The 13,247-nt window shown below is 36.5% G+C and overlaps 2 non-coding genes across 2 annotated transcripts; one reads left to right on the top strand and one right to left on the bottom strand.

The window, feature by feature from the left end:
- The first annotated feature begins 11,800 nt into the window (after nucleotides 1-11,800).
- On the top strand, nucleotides 11,801-11,873 carry TRNAA-AGC (transfer RNA alanine (anticodon AGC)). The gene has a single exon. It is a non-coding gene; the product is annotated as a tRNA-Ala (tRNA).
- A 399-nt stretch (nucleotides 11,874-12,272) lies between these two features.
- On the bottom strand, nucleotides 12,273-12,346 carry TRNAE-UUC (transfer RNA glutamic acid (anticodon UUC)). The gene has a single exon. It is a non-coding gene; the product is annotated as a tRNA-Glu (tRNA).
- Between the last annotated feature and the right edge of the window lie 901 nt (nucleotides 12,347-13,247).

The raw sequence follows: 13,247 nt of genomic DNA, 5'->3' as shown, positions 1-13,247 counted from the left end.
GCTTTGTTTGGATGCAAGTCAAAGACAACCTTTTTAGCTTCCTCTAAAGTGAATGGACAACATAGCGACTTGTTGTCCTCCTCTGAGATCTCATTTAGAATAATATCTGTCATCGAATGGGGTTGAGATGGTTTGTGCCCGTTAACATCACCAAGAAGGTTCTTGAAAAATTTCACCGCTACCTCCTCAATGGCTTTAGGAGAAGAATGCCACTTGCCTTCTTGATCTGTGATTGAGACAATTTTGTTCTTCATCCTGTTAGTTTTTACCGAAGCATGGAAAAATTTGGTATTCGTGTCACCCTCTTTAATCCAAAGCTCTCTGGATTTATCACACCAAAAAATTTCTTCTCTAAGAAGAATCTCTACCAATTCCTTCTTGAGAGCTAATTCTTTGTGATACGTATCATAAGACATCCCGGAGGTTATAGTGACAGAATTTAATCAAGATAGTTCCTCCTCAACTCTATTTCTTTCTGCAAAAATATTTTTGAAAGAACCTTTATTCCATACTTTAATCTTATCCTTTAAGAATTTTAGTCTTTTCACAAAGCTATAACTCGAGGTTCCCCTGTAAATATTACTTTCTTTCCACCATTGCTCGAGATGTGCAATGATCTCACCATCTCTCCACCACATACTCAAAAATTTGAAGTTGCTACTTCCTTTAATTGGAGCCTCTCTCCATTTAAGCTCCACAAGAAAATGATCTAAGAGAGAAATTGGGAGAATGGATACCTCTACCTGAAAGGACGACTCCAACCAGGATTCTCCAATGAGATGTCTGTCCAATCTTTCCTAGATGTGTGCAAAATTTTCCCTCCGGTTAGTCCATGTGAAGAGCCCATTCTTTGGGAAAACATCCATCAAATGATTTTGTACGACAAATTCACGAAATTCTTCCATGACCTTGTTTGACATTGTCAAGCCTCCCTTCTTCTCATCTAAATCAAGCAAGGCATTAAAATCAGCAACCACTACTATCCTATCATTCCTCATATCAGAGATTTTGTTTGAAAGGACATACCAAACCTGGTACTTCTCTTGAGTTTTTGTAGGTCCATAAACATTTATTAAAGGGAATTCCATATTCTCCTTCAAGCTGTAAATAGTGCATAACATCCAATGTTTGTCTTTCTCTGTTAATGTCACTTTGACCAAGGAAGGATTCCATATAACGCCCAGAATGCCAATGACTCCATTGGCTTCTTGAAATGCACCCTCCCATTCTTTGCAAGACTTAATAAAATAATTTGCATTCTCTATACTACGCTTAGTTTCCTGGATGGCAATAATGTCACAATTACATCTACAAAATGCTTGTTTAACCAAGCATCTTTTATCAGGAGTCGATAGACCCCTGACATTCCACATAATGGTCTTCAACTCTTTCCAAGGGAGAGCCCTTCTTCCTTAGCTTTCCTCATGAAATCGAATACACTAACAATGCCCTTCTCTTTAGCGTTGTCTTCCCTTTTTTGACAGGTGCTCCTCCTGCCTTTGAATCCTTTGGCTTTACCTAGAAGGATGTTAGCCGACTGACTGATACATCTCAGGTCAACATTATCCAAAGCATCCTCTTGAAATAATTCCTCCTCAAAGTCCTTATCCAGTTCAAATTCCGTATCAGATAACCCTTTGCAAAAGTTGTTAATTATGGGGGAAGACGGGTCTACATCTCCCTCCATGGCTCCAAAGACTTCTTGCCTGGAGGACTCCCCTTCCTCAACTGGACAAATGTGAATGGCTGCATTCTTGTAATCCAACTGCGGATCTTCTCTGACTTTCATTGATGATAATGATCCTTTCTTTTGTTGTTGCAGAGGAGATCTAATTTCTTGATTCTTTGCAACTGAATCTGAAACCGTTTTCTCCAACTTTCGCCTCCATATTTGCACTGATCTCCTAAAGGGATTCCTATCCTTTCTAACAAACATTCTGCATTCCTCTGCTCCATGAAACTTGCTACCGCATCTGGGACAATGACGAATCTCTTTTTCAACTTCTATCTGTTGTCTCCACACACCATTCGATGAGTGTAATGTAATGTACTCTGGGATACGCCTGACTGCCGCTATCCTTAATCTAGCATACTTACACAGATCGTTCTCATCGTTAATGTCTATCTCCAGCACCGTCCCAAGCATTCTACCGATCTTCTCCAGAAAGACCTCACCCCAGTATTCAATCGACATATTATAAAGGCTTACCCATTTCGGACATGAATAGACTGCCAGGGGGATGGGATCAAAATTCGGTGTCTAGGGTTGTAGGTACACTGCATGCTTATCTGCAAACCAATTCTCCTGATTAAGGATACGATCTCTTTTCGATTTATTTTCAAAAAGCGCCACAAAAAAGCCTTTCGGAATAAATTTGATTACGATCCGATCACCCCACTTCTCTTCTACCAATAGTCTAATAATTTTCCTTGACCAGTTAAGGCCGATAATCCTTACGATCACCACTTGATCTTCCCAGATCTGTCTATCTTCCTCCATCTCCTCCATGAGATCCACCACCATCTCATCTTCTTCTACGAAAAGCCTCCCTTTCGAATTCCCTGCAAAACCCTCTGCACCGCCATTAGCATCCAAAGGTTTTTGCAGAGCCGATCTCCCCTTCATTCTATCTGACCTTTTTCCTAGTATATTAATTATTATTTATATAATTATATTAATTAATTTAATTATATTATATTATATTAATTTTTATTTATAGCTAAATATTAAAATCAAAAGTTGTACATAAAAAGGAAAAAATATATTAGAAATTGTTTAGAATAATGAAAATATAGTTTTTTTAAATTATTATGTATCTAATTTACTAGAGTTTTATTAACATCTTTCTTATATTTTTAAAATCTTCTTTCAAATATTTAATATTTATTAACATATTTTTAACATAATATTTTTCTGTAAATATTAAACTATAATTTAATATTTTATCAGTATTTGATAAATAAGTATTTTAGTATTATCTTTTCAAATAATCATTTTCACTTAAATTAATTGTTAGAATCTATTGTAACACTTTATTGCAAATTACATCATTGTATCTTATAATTACTATTATGCATAATACTAATAATTTTAATAAATTTTATTTTTATTTTTATTAAAATATTTAATTCATTTAATTCATTTAATATTTTTTACACTAAAAGTTAAAATTAAGTTAGAATAAAATTTATTCCAAGCTAGAACTTTAACTAGCACTATATGGATTATGTTAATTTTATAATTATGTAATTTAAAAGTTACAATATACATTAAATTTATTCATTAAAAAGTACAAATATTTTTATCAGTTGTATTATAATATAATCTTAGTTAATATTTTTTCAAATATTTCAATTAAGTAACTATTAATTTAAATTAATATTACGATAAATAATTTTTTTATTATATTTGAAAATTATTAATTGCAATTCTATTTAAATAATTATTATTTAAATTATAACTTTCACCTTAATTCTTATTAATTATTATAGTTCTCAATTATTATAGTTATAGTTCGTGTTAGAATTAGGATTATAATGAGTGTTAGTATGATTATTGTTAGGATTAAGGGTAGAAATAGGGTTACATATAATTAGGAGTTTAATTAGATTATATTAATGTTAGAATTAGGTTTATTCTTAGGGTTAGAACTAGGATGATAATTATGCTTAGGGTTAGCATTTGGGATAGAATTAGAGTTAGGTGAAAATTAATATTAAATTTAAAATTAAGGTCATAGTTATGGTGAGGGTTAAAATTAGGACTAGGTTAAAAAAATATAGATCTATAGAACTATGTAATCTTCTATAAATATATAAAGTTACATTAATATGATTTGTATTATTATATATCATAGTGTACTACATTACATATACACACATTATTTATTTATGTTATTTTTAAATTTAAGTATTTATTTATCTAAAATGTCATTATTATATATAGGTCTAAATTATTGTCATGGTTTATCTATCAACTATACAACAATACTTTTATTACAATACTATAAGATTGTGATAATATGTCTTGCAAGAATCTATTATCTCAAATTATATTCTAACCTACACCAAATTGATATGTTGTAACTCAACTGTCAACTAAAAAATACTAGCATTACCATAATTAAAAAAGAGAGAGCTAATAATATCAAATTTTGCATTTATTAGACACCTAAAGATATATTCTTCTAATATACATTTTCTTATTTATTGAACAAAATTTTAACTATAATATCTCAATTTAATGTTGTAGAATATGAACGTACCAAATTTTCTTGAAGAAATTGTTATTTATTAAAATATAAATAACAATTAATATATTGAAAAATTATTTAGTTATACATAATAAAAAACAATTATGCATTTTAAAATTTCTTTTTCTAAGTGCTTACTATATATAAAATCTCATTTTATTAATTTTATTAGTTTTTTCTTGACATGAGATATATATAATAAATTTAATTTCTCAATTTTATGTAGTAGAATTTATTTAATTTTTTTTATATTAAAGATCGAGAGTAAACAAAATACAACTAGTTGTAGAAAGGAGAGGCTACACCTCAACCATCAAAACCACTGAGGAACTGTATTACATTACTGAAAGTAGTCCAAAGTCAAAAAAGGACAGCATAAAGAGGATCCAAAGCACTACTGCATAATGTGATCGAATGGATCGATCCAAGTGGTCCACCCTTGGGCCCCTTCCATCTAGATCACCTTTTTTCGATCCTGGATTTGAGACAGCATGGCAATGTGGTCAGCCTCGGACATCCTATTGTTGTTAATCTCTTTTTGCAACTTCTTTAGAGCCTTTTCAAAGGAAGACTGGTTGTTCGCAAGCCTCCTCCACTCGTAGCCATCCTTCATCTCATAAATGAACATAGTGGTGTGACCATCTTGCAGGAACCGAAGGAACTTATGCCTTTCAACATTCATCAAGAAGCAGACCTGCGAAGCAATTTAAAAAAAAGTGAGTCTACGAAGAGGCTCAGTAAGACCTTTGCCATTGCCATTAAATTTGTCCTCATTTCACAGCTTCCAAATGAACCAAAGAATATATGAAGATAAGATAAACTAGAATAAATTAGCATCCTTTTTTAGTCCATCAATATAACCAGTAATAATGCTAAAAATATCCACATGACTAGGAATGTAAAAACCAAACATTAACCAAACCTCCCTAGCGAAGGAGTGGTCAAAAAAAATGTGTCTGTCGGTCTCAGGTATTCTGCAAAGGGAACACATATCAGTACTGAGAGGATTTCTCCTTAACGGAAGTCTATCAATAATAAGCTTCCATTTAAAACATTGAATTTTAGGGGGAAGCGGGCTTTTCCATAGACGAGTAAAGCACTTATACCAAGAGTTGTCAGGCAGGTTCAAGTACCACAAGATATTGAAATGGTTAATAATAGAGTCGTCATTGGAGATCAAGTCATATATGGGGTGACATTTAGCATTGGGTAGGAGAGAGCCATCTTTCCATTTGAGAGTCAAGAATCAGTGAGAGTTCAGATCAGTACTAGAGGGCAGGGCAAGGGTAGCACAGGCATTCTTAATCATATGGTATGTTTTTTTTGGGTGGGAGGCAGATTGTAGGAAGCGCTGAGCTCTTCCTAGCTGATTAATACACCGTTCTCAAATAAGTCCTCAAAGACCCTGATGTCGGCTCTGGCTCAAAGCTTGGTCGAGCAGCCTTGGGTAAGGGCTAGGGGTTTATTAGCACGAAAGAGGTTCCACCAAATCGACCTTTCTCCATGAATAGTACCATTGCTGCTAACACTAGGACTGTCAATAAGATGTATAATATGCTCCCAGGCTTTCCAAATGGACTTAAAGGCATATGAGCCTTGCACGAAAACAGGAAAGCTACCTACCACCAGGTCAGCAAGGGGAAGGGCTTTACAGGACTTAGCATTCTTAGGGACACCTCTCTCGATATTGTTTCTAATCAAGACTTTCCAGGGTTCCATGCCATCTAGGGCATGAAAAATCCATTTCGCAGCGAGGGGAATACCTTGGATCTTGAGATCCTTTAGCCCAAGGATACCCATTCTCTTAGTCATGTGACACCATTTCTAATTAGCCGCATGCATTTTTTTCCCAGCTTTGCCATCAGACCAAAGGTACTGCCTTATGGCTTTCTGGACATCAAGGATTTGATAATTATTGAACATCTAGGCGGAGGAGTAGTAGACACTATATGAGGAGAGAATTTTCTGACAGATCTGGACTCTTCTAGTAAGAGAGAGGAACCTATTGTCCCATCTATGTAGTTTTCTATCAATCTTACTCTTAATCCACTGCCACATCTCTTTAAGAGAGGGAGAGACAGAGAAAGGGATGTCGAGGCATCGGACAATTTTGTTGGGGCCTCCCCATTGAAACCCATGGGGACTAAGCCAGTCAAGGGGTTTATCTTTCTAGCAAAGGAGGGTAGACTTGGCAAGGGAGATTTTAGCTATAGACATAATACCAAAGGTTTTAAGCTTTTGAACAAGGTTGTCAATATTCTGAGGTGAAAGTTCAAGGAATAGGGTAGTATCATCCACAAACTGAATGTTGAGGAGGTTGGAGTCATCGGGGAGATTAACTCCTTGGACACAGGGGGATAGAGAATTGTCCCTGAGAAGATAGTATAGAGCATCTGACGCAATGACAAATAAAGCAGGTGCAAGTGGATAGCCTTGTCTGATAGACCTACTAAGTTGAAAATTTTGAGATAAGGATCCATTGACTTCAATTTGAGCCGAGGCATCCTGGAGAAGGACCTTAACATATTTACAGAAGTTAACTGGAAACCCAAAGGCTTGTAGCATCATGATGACAAAGTCCCATTCCACACATTCATATGCTTTTTCAAAATCCAGTAAAAATATAGCAGTGTCTTGGTTAGAAGCCTTAGCCCAATCTATGGCTTCCCAGCTTGTGATGAGATTCACAAGGATATATCTGCCCTTGATAAAGCCTGTTTGGGTAGGGCAGATGAATTTAGGGAGGAGCTTTTCAAGTCGAAGGGCAATAACTTTAGCCAAAATTTTGTAGGAGACATTGAGGAGGGTGATAGGCCTCCAGTTCTTGATTAAAGCTCTATCCCCATCCTTGGGTATCAATTTGATGATCCCCTTGTTAATATTAGCACCAAGGGTGCCATTATTGAAAGCTTCGGAGTAAACATCATGTAGGTCATTGGCAATCCATTCTAGATTGGCCTTATAGAATTCAATAGGGAGGCCATCTGGGCCCGGTGCTTTGTTAGATTTCAGGGAGTTAATAGCAGTAGCGATTTCCTCAACAGATACCCTTTGGTTGAGGAGGATGGAGTCTTCAGGGGAGATCCTAGTGGGGATCATGGTTCTGCACTTATCTCTAATGTCCTTAGCATTGGCATTATCTTCAGAAGTGAAAAGGTTTTTGTAAAATAGTTCAAAAGCACCTTTGATACTGGGGAGGTCAATAATTTCCTTGTCGTCAATAATCAACCTATCAATCTTTTCCTTGGACTGTTTATGCTTAAGTAGATTAAAAAAGAATTTGGAGCCCTTCTCCCCATATTGTAGCCAATGGGTGCGGACCCTTACCATATCCCCACAGATCTTGACTTGCTGGTGTTTTCTAAGAGCTTCCCTAGCATGTGAAACATGAGTAGCCTTGATAGCGCAACTAGGGTTGTTTTGGATGTCAAGTTCTAAGTAATGTAATTGGTTGGTGAGAGATTTTTCAGCAAATATGAAGTCTTTTGCCTTTTTCTACCCTATAGTCTGTAGGGTTCTTTGCCAGGAATTCACATTAAGGTTCCCTCTATCAACATGAGAAGAGAGGAGCTTGTTCTGAAGGTTAAGGAGTCTGATGAGAAGTAGGGAGGTCAAGACATCCTGATCCTTGAGGAGGGAAGTATTAAGCATAAATTTATTGGACTTGTTGACATGGGTATTCATAGCATTTTTAATATTAAGAAGAGCCATAATAGGGTGGTGGTCGGACAAGGTCGTAGGCCAAACAGAAACAGACCTACCTTGGGCATCAGGGAGGAAGGATAAACTCTCTTTATTAGCATAGAAGCGATCCAGTCTAGAGTAGATTCTATTCTCACCCTTTTGATAGTTGCACCAGGTGTGCCAAAGGTCGAGGGGCGAATGTCCAAGATCCTCCATTGGATCAAACAGAGATTTATGTAGTTTCAGCCCATTCTAATGCTCTCTTTCCAAATTGTTCCATGCAAAAGGTAGGCCACCAATTTTGTCAAAATTATTTTCAACCATGTTGAAATCCCCCGCAATTATCTAGGGAATGTCTGGGAGAGATCTAAGCCAATCCCATAAAACAATCCTCTCTATAATCATCAGCAGCATACACAGAACATATCCCAAAATGAGTGCCTTTCAGATTGATGGAGCTCCAGACAACACTATTGTAGGGGGAGATACCCCTGTCAGTAATGAGACTGGACCACTTGGGATTAATAAGGAGCCCAACACCACCCTTGCCTCTAGGGTGATTAGAACAGACTTCAATGGCATCCTTCCAAACATAATCAAGTGTAGTTTCAAGAGTAAAATTAGTAGCTTTTAGTTCTTGTAGTAAAAGAAAATCCGTATCCTTATGCATGTCAAGGAATCTTTTCATGATAAATTTCCTGTCGGGTGACTCCAACCCTCTCACATTCCATGAAATACACTTCATCATTAATGAGAGGGGGTTAAGGAGCTACCGACAACCTTATAGCTACAAGGATTCATGGGAGTGTTAGGGATTGTGGGAGGATTAATCCCCTTCTTATTCTTGGATCCAAAAGGTCTCCCTTTTTTCTTAGCCATAGAGTTATGATCCAACTGGTCTTCCTCCTCCTCACTAGGGGAGGAACCAGTCAGGGGATCAATGATCCCTTCCCCATTCTGACCTAGGTGAGTAGATTTACTTAAATTCGTGCAAGACTCGGATGATGTATTGAAGGAAGGGAGCGTATTAGGGAACATCTTAGGGGTAGTTGTAGTATTAGCAAGAATGATTTGGATAACGCAGGAGTCATCAATTTCATTAAACACTTTGGGGACACTACATTTGTCAGTAGTGTTATCGAGATCTAGAGGAGGTACTAAGATGGGAATCATAAAGGAGGAACTTAGGGGAGTTCCAGGTCTATGAACCATTTTAATAGAGCCAACCCCAGAGTCCGTAACAGTACTGCCAAGGTTGGTGCCCTCAAAATTCTTAATTATGGACTTGACCTTTGAATGGTTCAAGTTTTGATAAGCAACTGAAGAATGGGAGGAGGCATTTTTCCTAGGGTTACTTTGTTTATCACCAGATTGGATTTTTTCAGCCGCAGGGTCCTGAGCATTTTTCCTTCACCATTTCTTGCTGATAGTTAATTGAAAGCCATCGTCAGAGGGGGTTTCGCTAGTGTCCATGGAAGAGAAAATAAGGGGGTGGGCATGGGTTGGAGGGGGCTAACATTGGAGCAACCCTGGCTAGGGTATTCATTATTCAAGCCCGAGGCAGAGTTTCCAACCGCCCTTTAAACGGATTATTCATAGTAATTACGGGGGGGTCGTTAGCAGGCGGGGAGGTGGTATCAGTTCCATTTACCAATTGTGGCATGGATTCGGTGTTTTTAAGATTCTGGGGGTCCGCCTTAGAGGGGTTGGGCTTGTTTTCAACATTTCTTTTCTTAATAATAGGGCAATTTTTTACGTTGGTACCCTTCTTTCTTGCATACAAAGCAAGCATTTAGCCCTCCTAGGGTTTCTAGAGGGCATGAATATACTTCATCTTCAATCTTAAGATTCAGATCATCGGGTATATCAATTCCCGGCTTGATTGACACCAACATTCTGGCATCAAGATGGGGGATAAGTCTATTTGAGTCGTCCATCCTAACAAATTTTCCCACAGGTTCGATGATTTGGGGTAAGAGAATTTATTTAATTATAAATTAACAATATGATATATATATATATAAATATTTAAAGGTAAGTGCTATCTTTAATGGGGATAGCTCCCTATATTACTCCATAACTCAACATTCTATCTTCTCATACACTGACAACAACCTAATCCCAAAATAGGCCCAACTCAGTATACAATCATCACATACGAACAACATATACAACCAACAACGTTACCCATTCATCAAGAAGTGCAACAACTGAGAAGCTAGTTCTCCAAAATTGAATAGATTATCAGAGGATGCCTCTCACAACCACCAATCCTCGGAGCTCTTAAGTTGCCTGAACTCAGTCAGGTTGCCATTCATCACCCCATTTCTGAAGATCAACCATGCCCTCTTGACAAATTCTCTCTTCCTCCTCTTCGCAACTCTCCTCATCCTTTCCTCCCTTTCCTCGTTGTTGTCATTCAGATCTTGCATGTTGGAATCCTCATCTACCTCTCTCTGATCCTCCTCCGCTTCAAACTCCTCTTCTGAATTTGATGAGTAGTAATTTGAGGGGTTGAAATAAACCTTCAGGATACTCTCCTTGACTCCATCTTGCAGTTCACACAAAGCGTAGCCACCGTGTCCCCATAATCTTCTTTCACAAAATGCCCCCAAAATGACCCAACATCTCCACACATCTCTCCTTCGATTCCAAAATGTCAACCAACGACACTAACACAACTTCATAGATGAACCCATCACACCAGTGTCTCTCCAGATTAAGCGAAATATCAACCATTTCCAAAATCACCTCATAAATATCCTCTTCTACATTAAAAAGGACTATACACTGATGCACCAATGTCTCTTCACAGTTCATACAAATCATACCTACAAACGGTACCATTCTGCATCGGCTCTTCTGCTTTCTTCCGCCTAGAGTTGCCAAAATCTTTCTAACAGACCTCCAATTATAAACTCATGCTGCTTCTAAAACTCACTAAGACAGTCTTCAAAAATCTATAACATGTCAAATCCTGTATCTAAGAAATCCTGATCAAATCTTACTTAGGATCTAGTTTACCTACTATTTATGCATCTAATATGATATAATTATTTAATAATATTATATAAATAATAATACTAATTGATATACCAAGTTATACATTTATAATGGTCAATTTTACTATTAGAATTACATGTGCTTTCTAAAACCTAAAATTAAAACACTCAAAAGCAATTTCCAGGAGGACAAGTGGGAAACCGCCACTTCTAAAACTTTGTGCAAGTTTTGAAGAGGACAGGCAACGGAAAACGGAACAGTGTTTGTAAGTGGAGCCCACATGAGCCAGCACACACTAAAGTCAAACCTTGGTGTGTGCTATTTAAGGCTAGCCGAAAAGCAATGTATTTAATTTTCAAAATTGATCATAATAGATAGATATGTTTCTTGCCATCTTTTGTGGAAACCAAAGAATGGCCAGGGTTTTAGGCATATCTATTTCCTGCAATAGAACAGAACAAAAGACCAAACGTGTACTACTCTCATTAAATTTATGGTATAAATTATTGCAGTATATGTTACAATGAGATTTTTTGAGAAAAAACACACAAAACTTTCAGATTATATCTTCAGATTAAAACTGCATTTGAATTTGAGATTTTGTGAGCGAATGTTAAACAAAAAGTTCACAAAAAGTCAAAGTTGAGGGTCACAAATGTTAAAGCACACGCTACAGGACTTGAACCTCCGACCTTGTGGTTGAGCAATATATAAAAACACATATGGAAGCAAAATTCACGAAAGAGAAAAACTTCACAACAAACTGCCTTCCAGCAAAATTTCGCATTCAGTTAGAAAATACACGAAAGGAAGCATGAAAATACTTCGAAACATTGCAAAAAAGATAAAAAGAAGAACATGGGGATGTAGCTCAGATGGTAGAGCGCTCGCTTAGCATGCGAGAGGTACGGGGATCGATACCCCGCATCTCCATTTCAATAAATATCTTTACCTTCAGGAATACTTCCAAGCTTCAATGTTTGAGATTTTATTTAAATTCACTTAGGCATTCAAACAAATATTTTTTAAAACATGCAACGAGAACGGCAACGCTAGCTGATAACATTTTTTATCCTTTTTGTGTTACACCCACTCACTTTAATCAGTAACTGAAATGTATTTATGTGTTTCATACTCCATAGAGCAATGAGTTGTGAAGGATGATTAATATCTGCTCTGAGATGAGGAAACCACCCACGATATAGTCCACCGATCAATATAATACACACACACATTCGCAGATAAAAGAAAAAGTTCGATGATGCAGTTCTCCAACCAAAAAAGAAAATTATGTTATACAGAGATTTGAATCTATCTAGCAAAAATCTTAACTTCCGTTGCCGGGATTTGAACCCGGGTCGTCTGGGTGAAAGCCAGATATCCTAACCGGACTAGACGACAACGGAGGTAGAAAACAATTGTTATCACAAAGTTTGGTAAAACCATAAAATTTTGCTATCTGACTCTGTACAAACTTTGGTTATCACAAAGTTCGGTAAAACCATAAAATTTTGCTATCTGACTCTGTACAAACTTTGGAAAGTGCTACGCTTCCGTTGCTAGGATTTGAACCCCGGTTGTCTGGTTATGAAAGGTTTAAAAAAACTGTGAAAAATGGCAAGTTGGTGTGAACAAAATTCTATAAATTTAAGTCTATTAGTAGCATTCAGGATGAAAGTTCTTGTAGATATGAGTTTGACAAGTTTGTTGAATAAAAGGCAAAGAAAATTTATTGAATATGAAGAAGTTGAATTTTAGAAGAGAGTTAAAAGATAAGATCAACTGATATTTGTAAAACTTTTGCAGTCAAATGGTATGATGAAAACAAGCTTTAATTTCTTAGTACAAAATTGCTACTAATGTGCAATGTTTACAGCATTACACATCGCTACTAATGGGCTTTAGTATGTTAGCTTCCCATGACATCTAACATCAATGAAACTCCTCTTGCTGTAATCTAAGTAAAATAAATTGCTAGAAATTGTACTTCAACTTGCATATCAACTTTATTAGTAATTACCATCTGATATAACATGTGAGTGCAGAAAGCAACTTTTCTTGTTGCCATTGCAAATGGGATCTTACCATCTTTTTTGAAGATTGAATCATCACTTATGATCTGCAGGTTGACTAACAACTTGAAACGTTTACATGCCTTCCTTGAGATGAATCATTTTCATCTCAGATGTTTGTGTTTTTGACTATTAAGTTGCTCTGATTTTAAAACAATGTCTAAAATAACCATTTGAATGATGTGCTGATGTACTTTTTTCAGTTCTGTATTTTTTTCATCTCAGATGTTTGTGT

The sequence above is a fragment of the Cryptomeria japonica genome, chromosome 6 (assembly GCF_030272615.1).
Source record: "Cryptomeria japonica chromosome 6, Sugi_1.0, whole genome shotgun sequence".
Lineage (NCBI taxonomy): Eukaryota > Viridiplantae > Streptophyta > Pinopsida > Cupressales > Cupressaceae > Cryptomeria > Cryptomeria japonica.
Note: the sequence above shows the minus strand (reverse complement) of the source record. Positions and strands in the feature narration are given on the sequence as shown.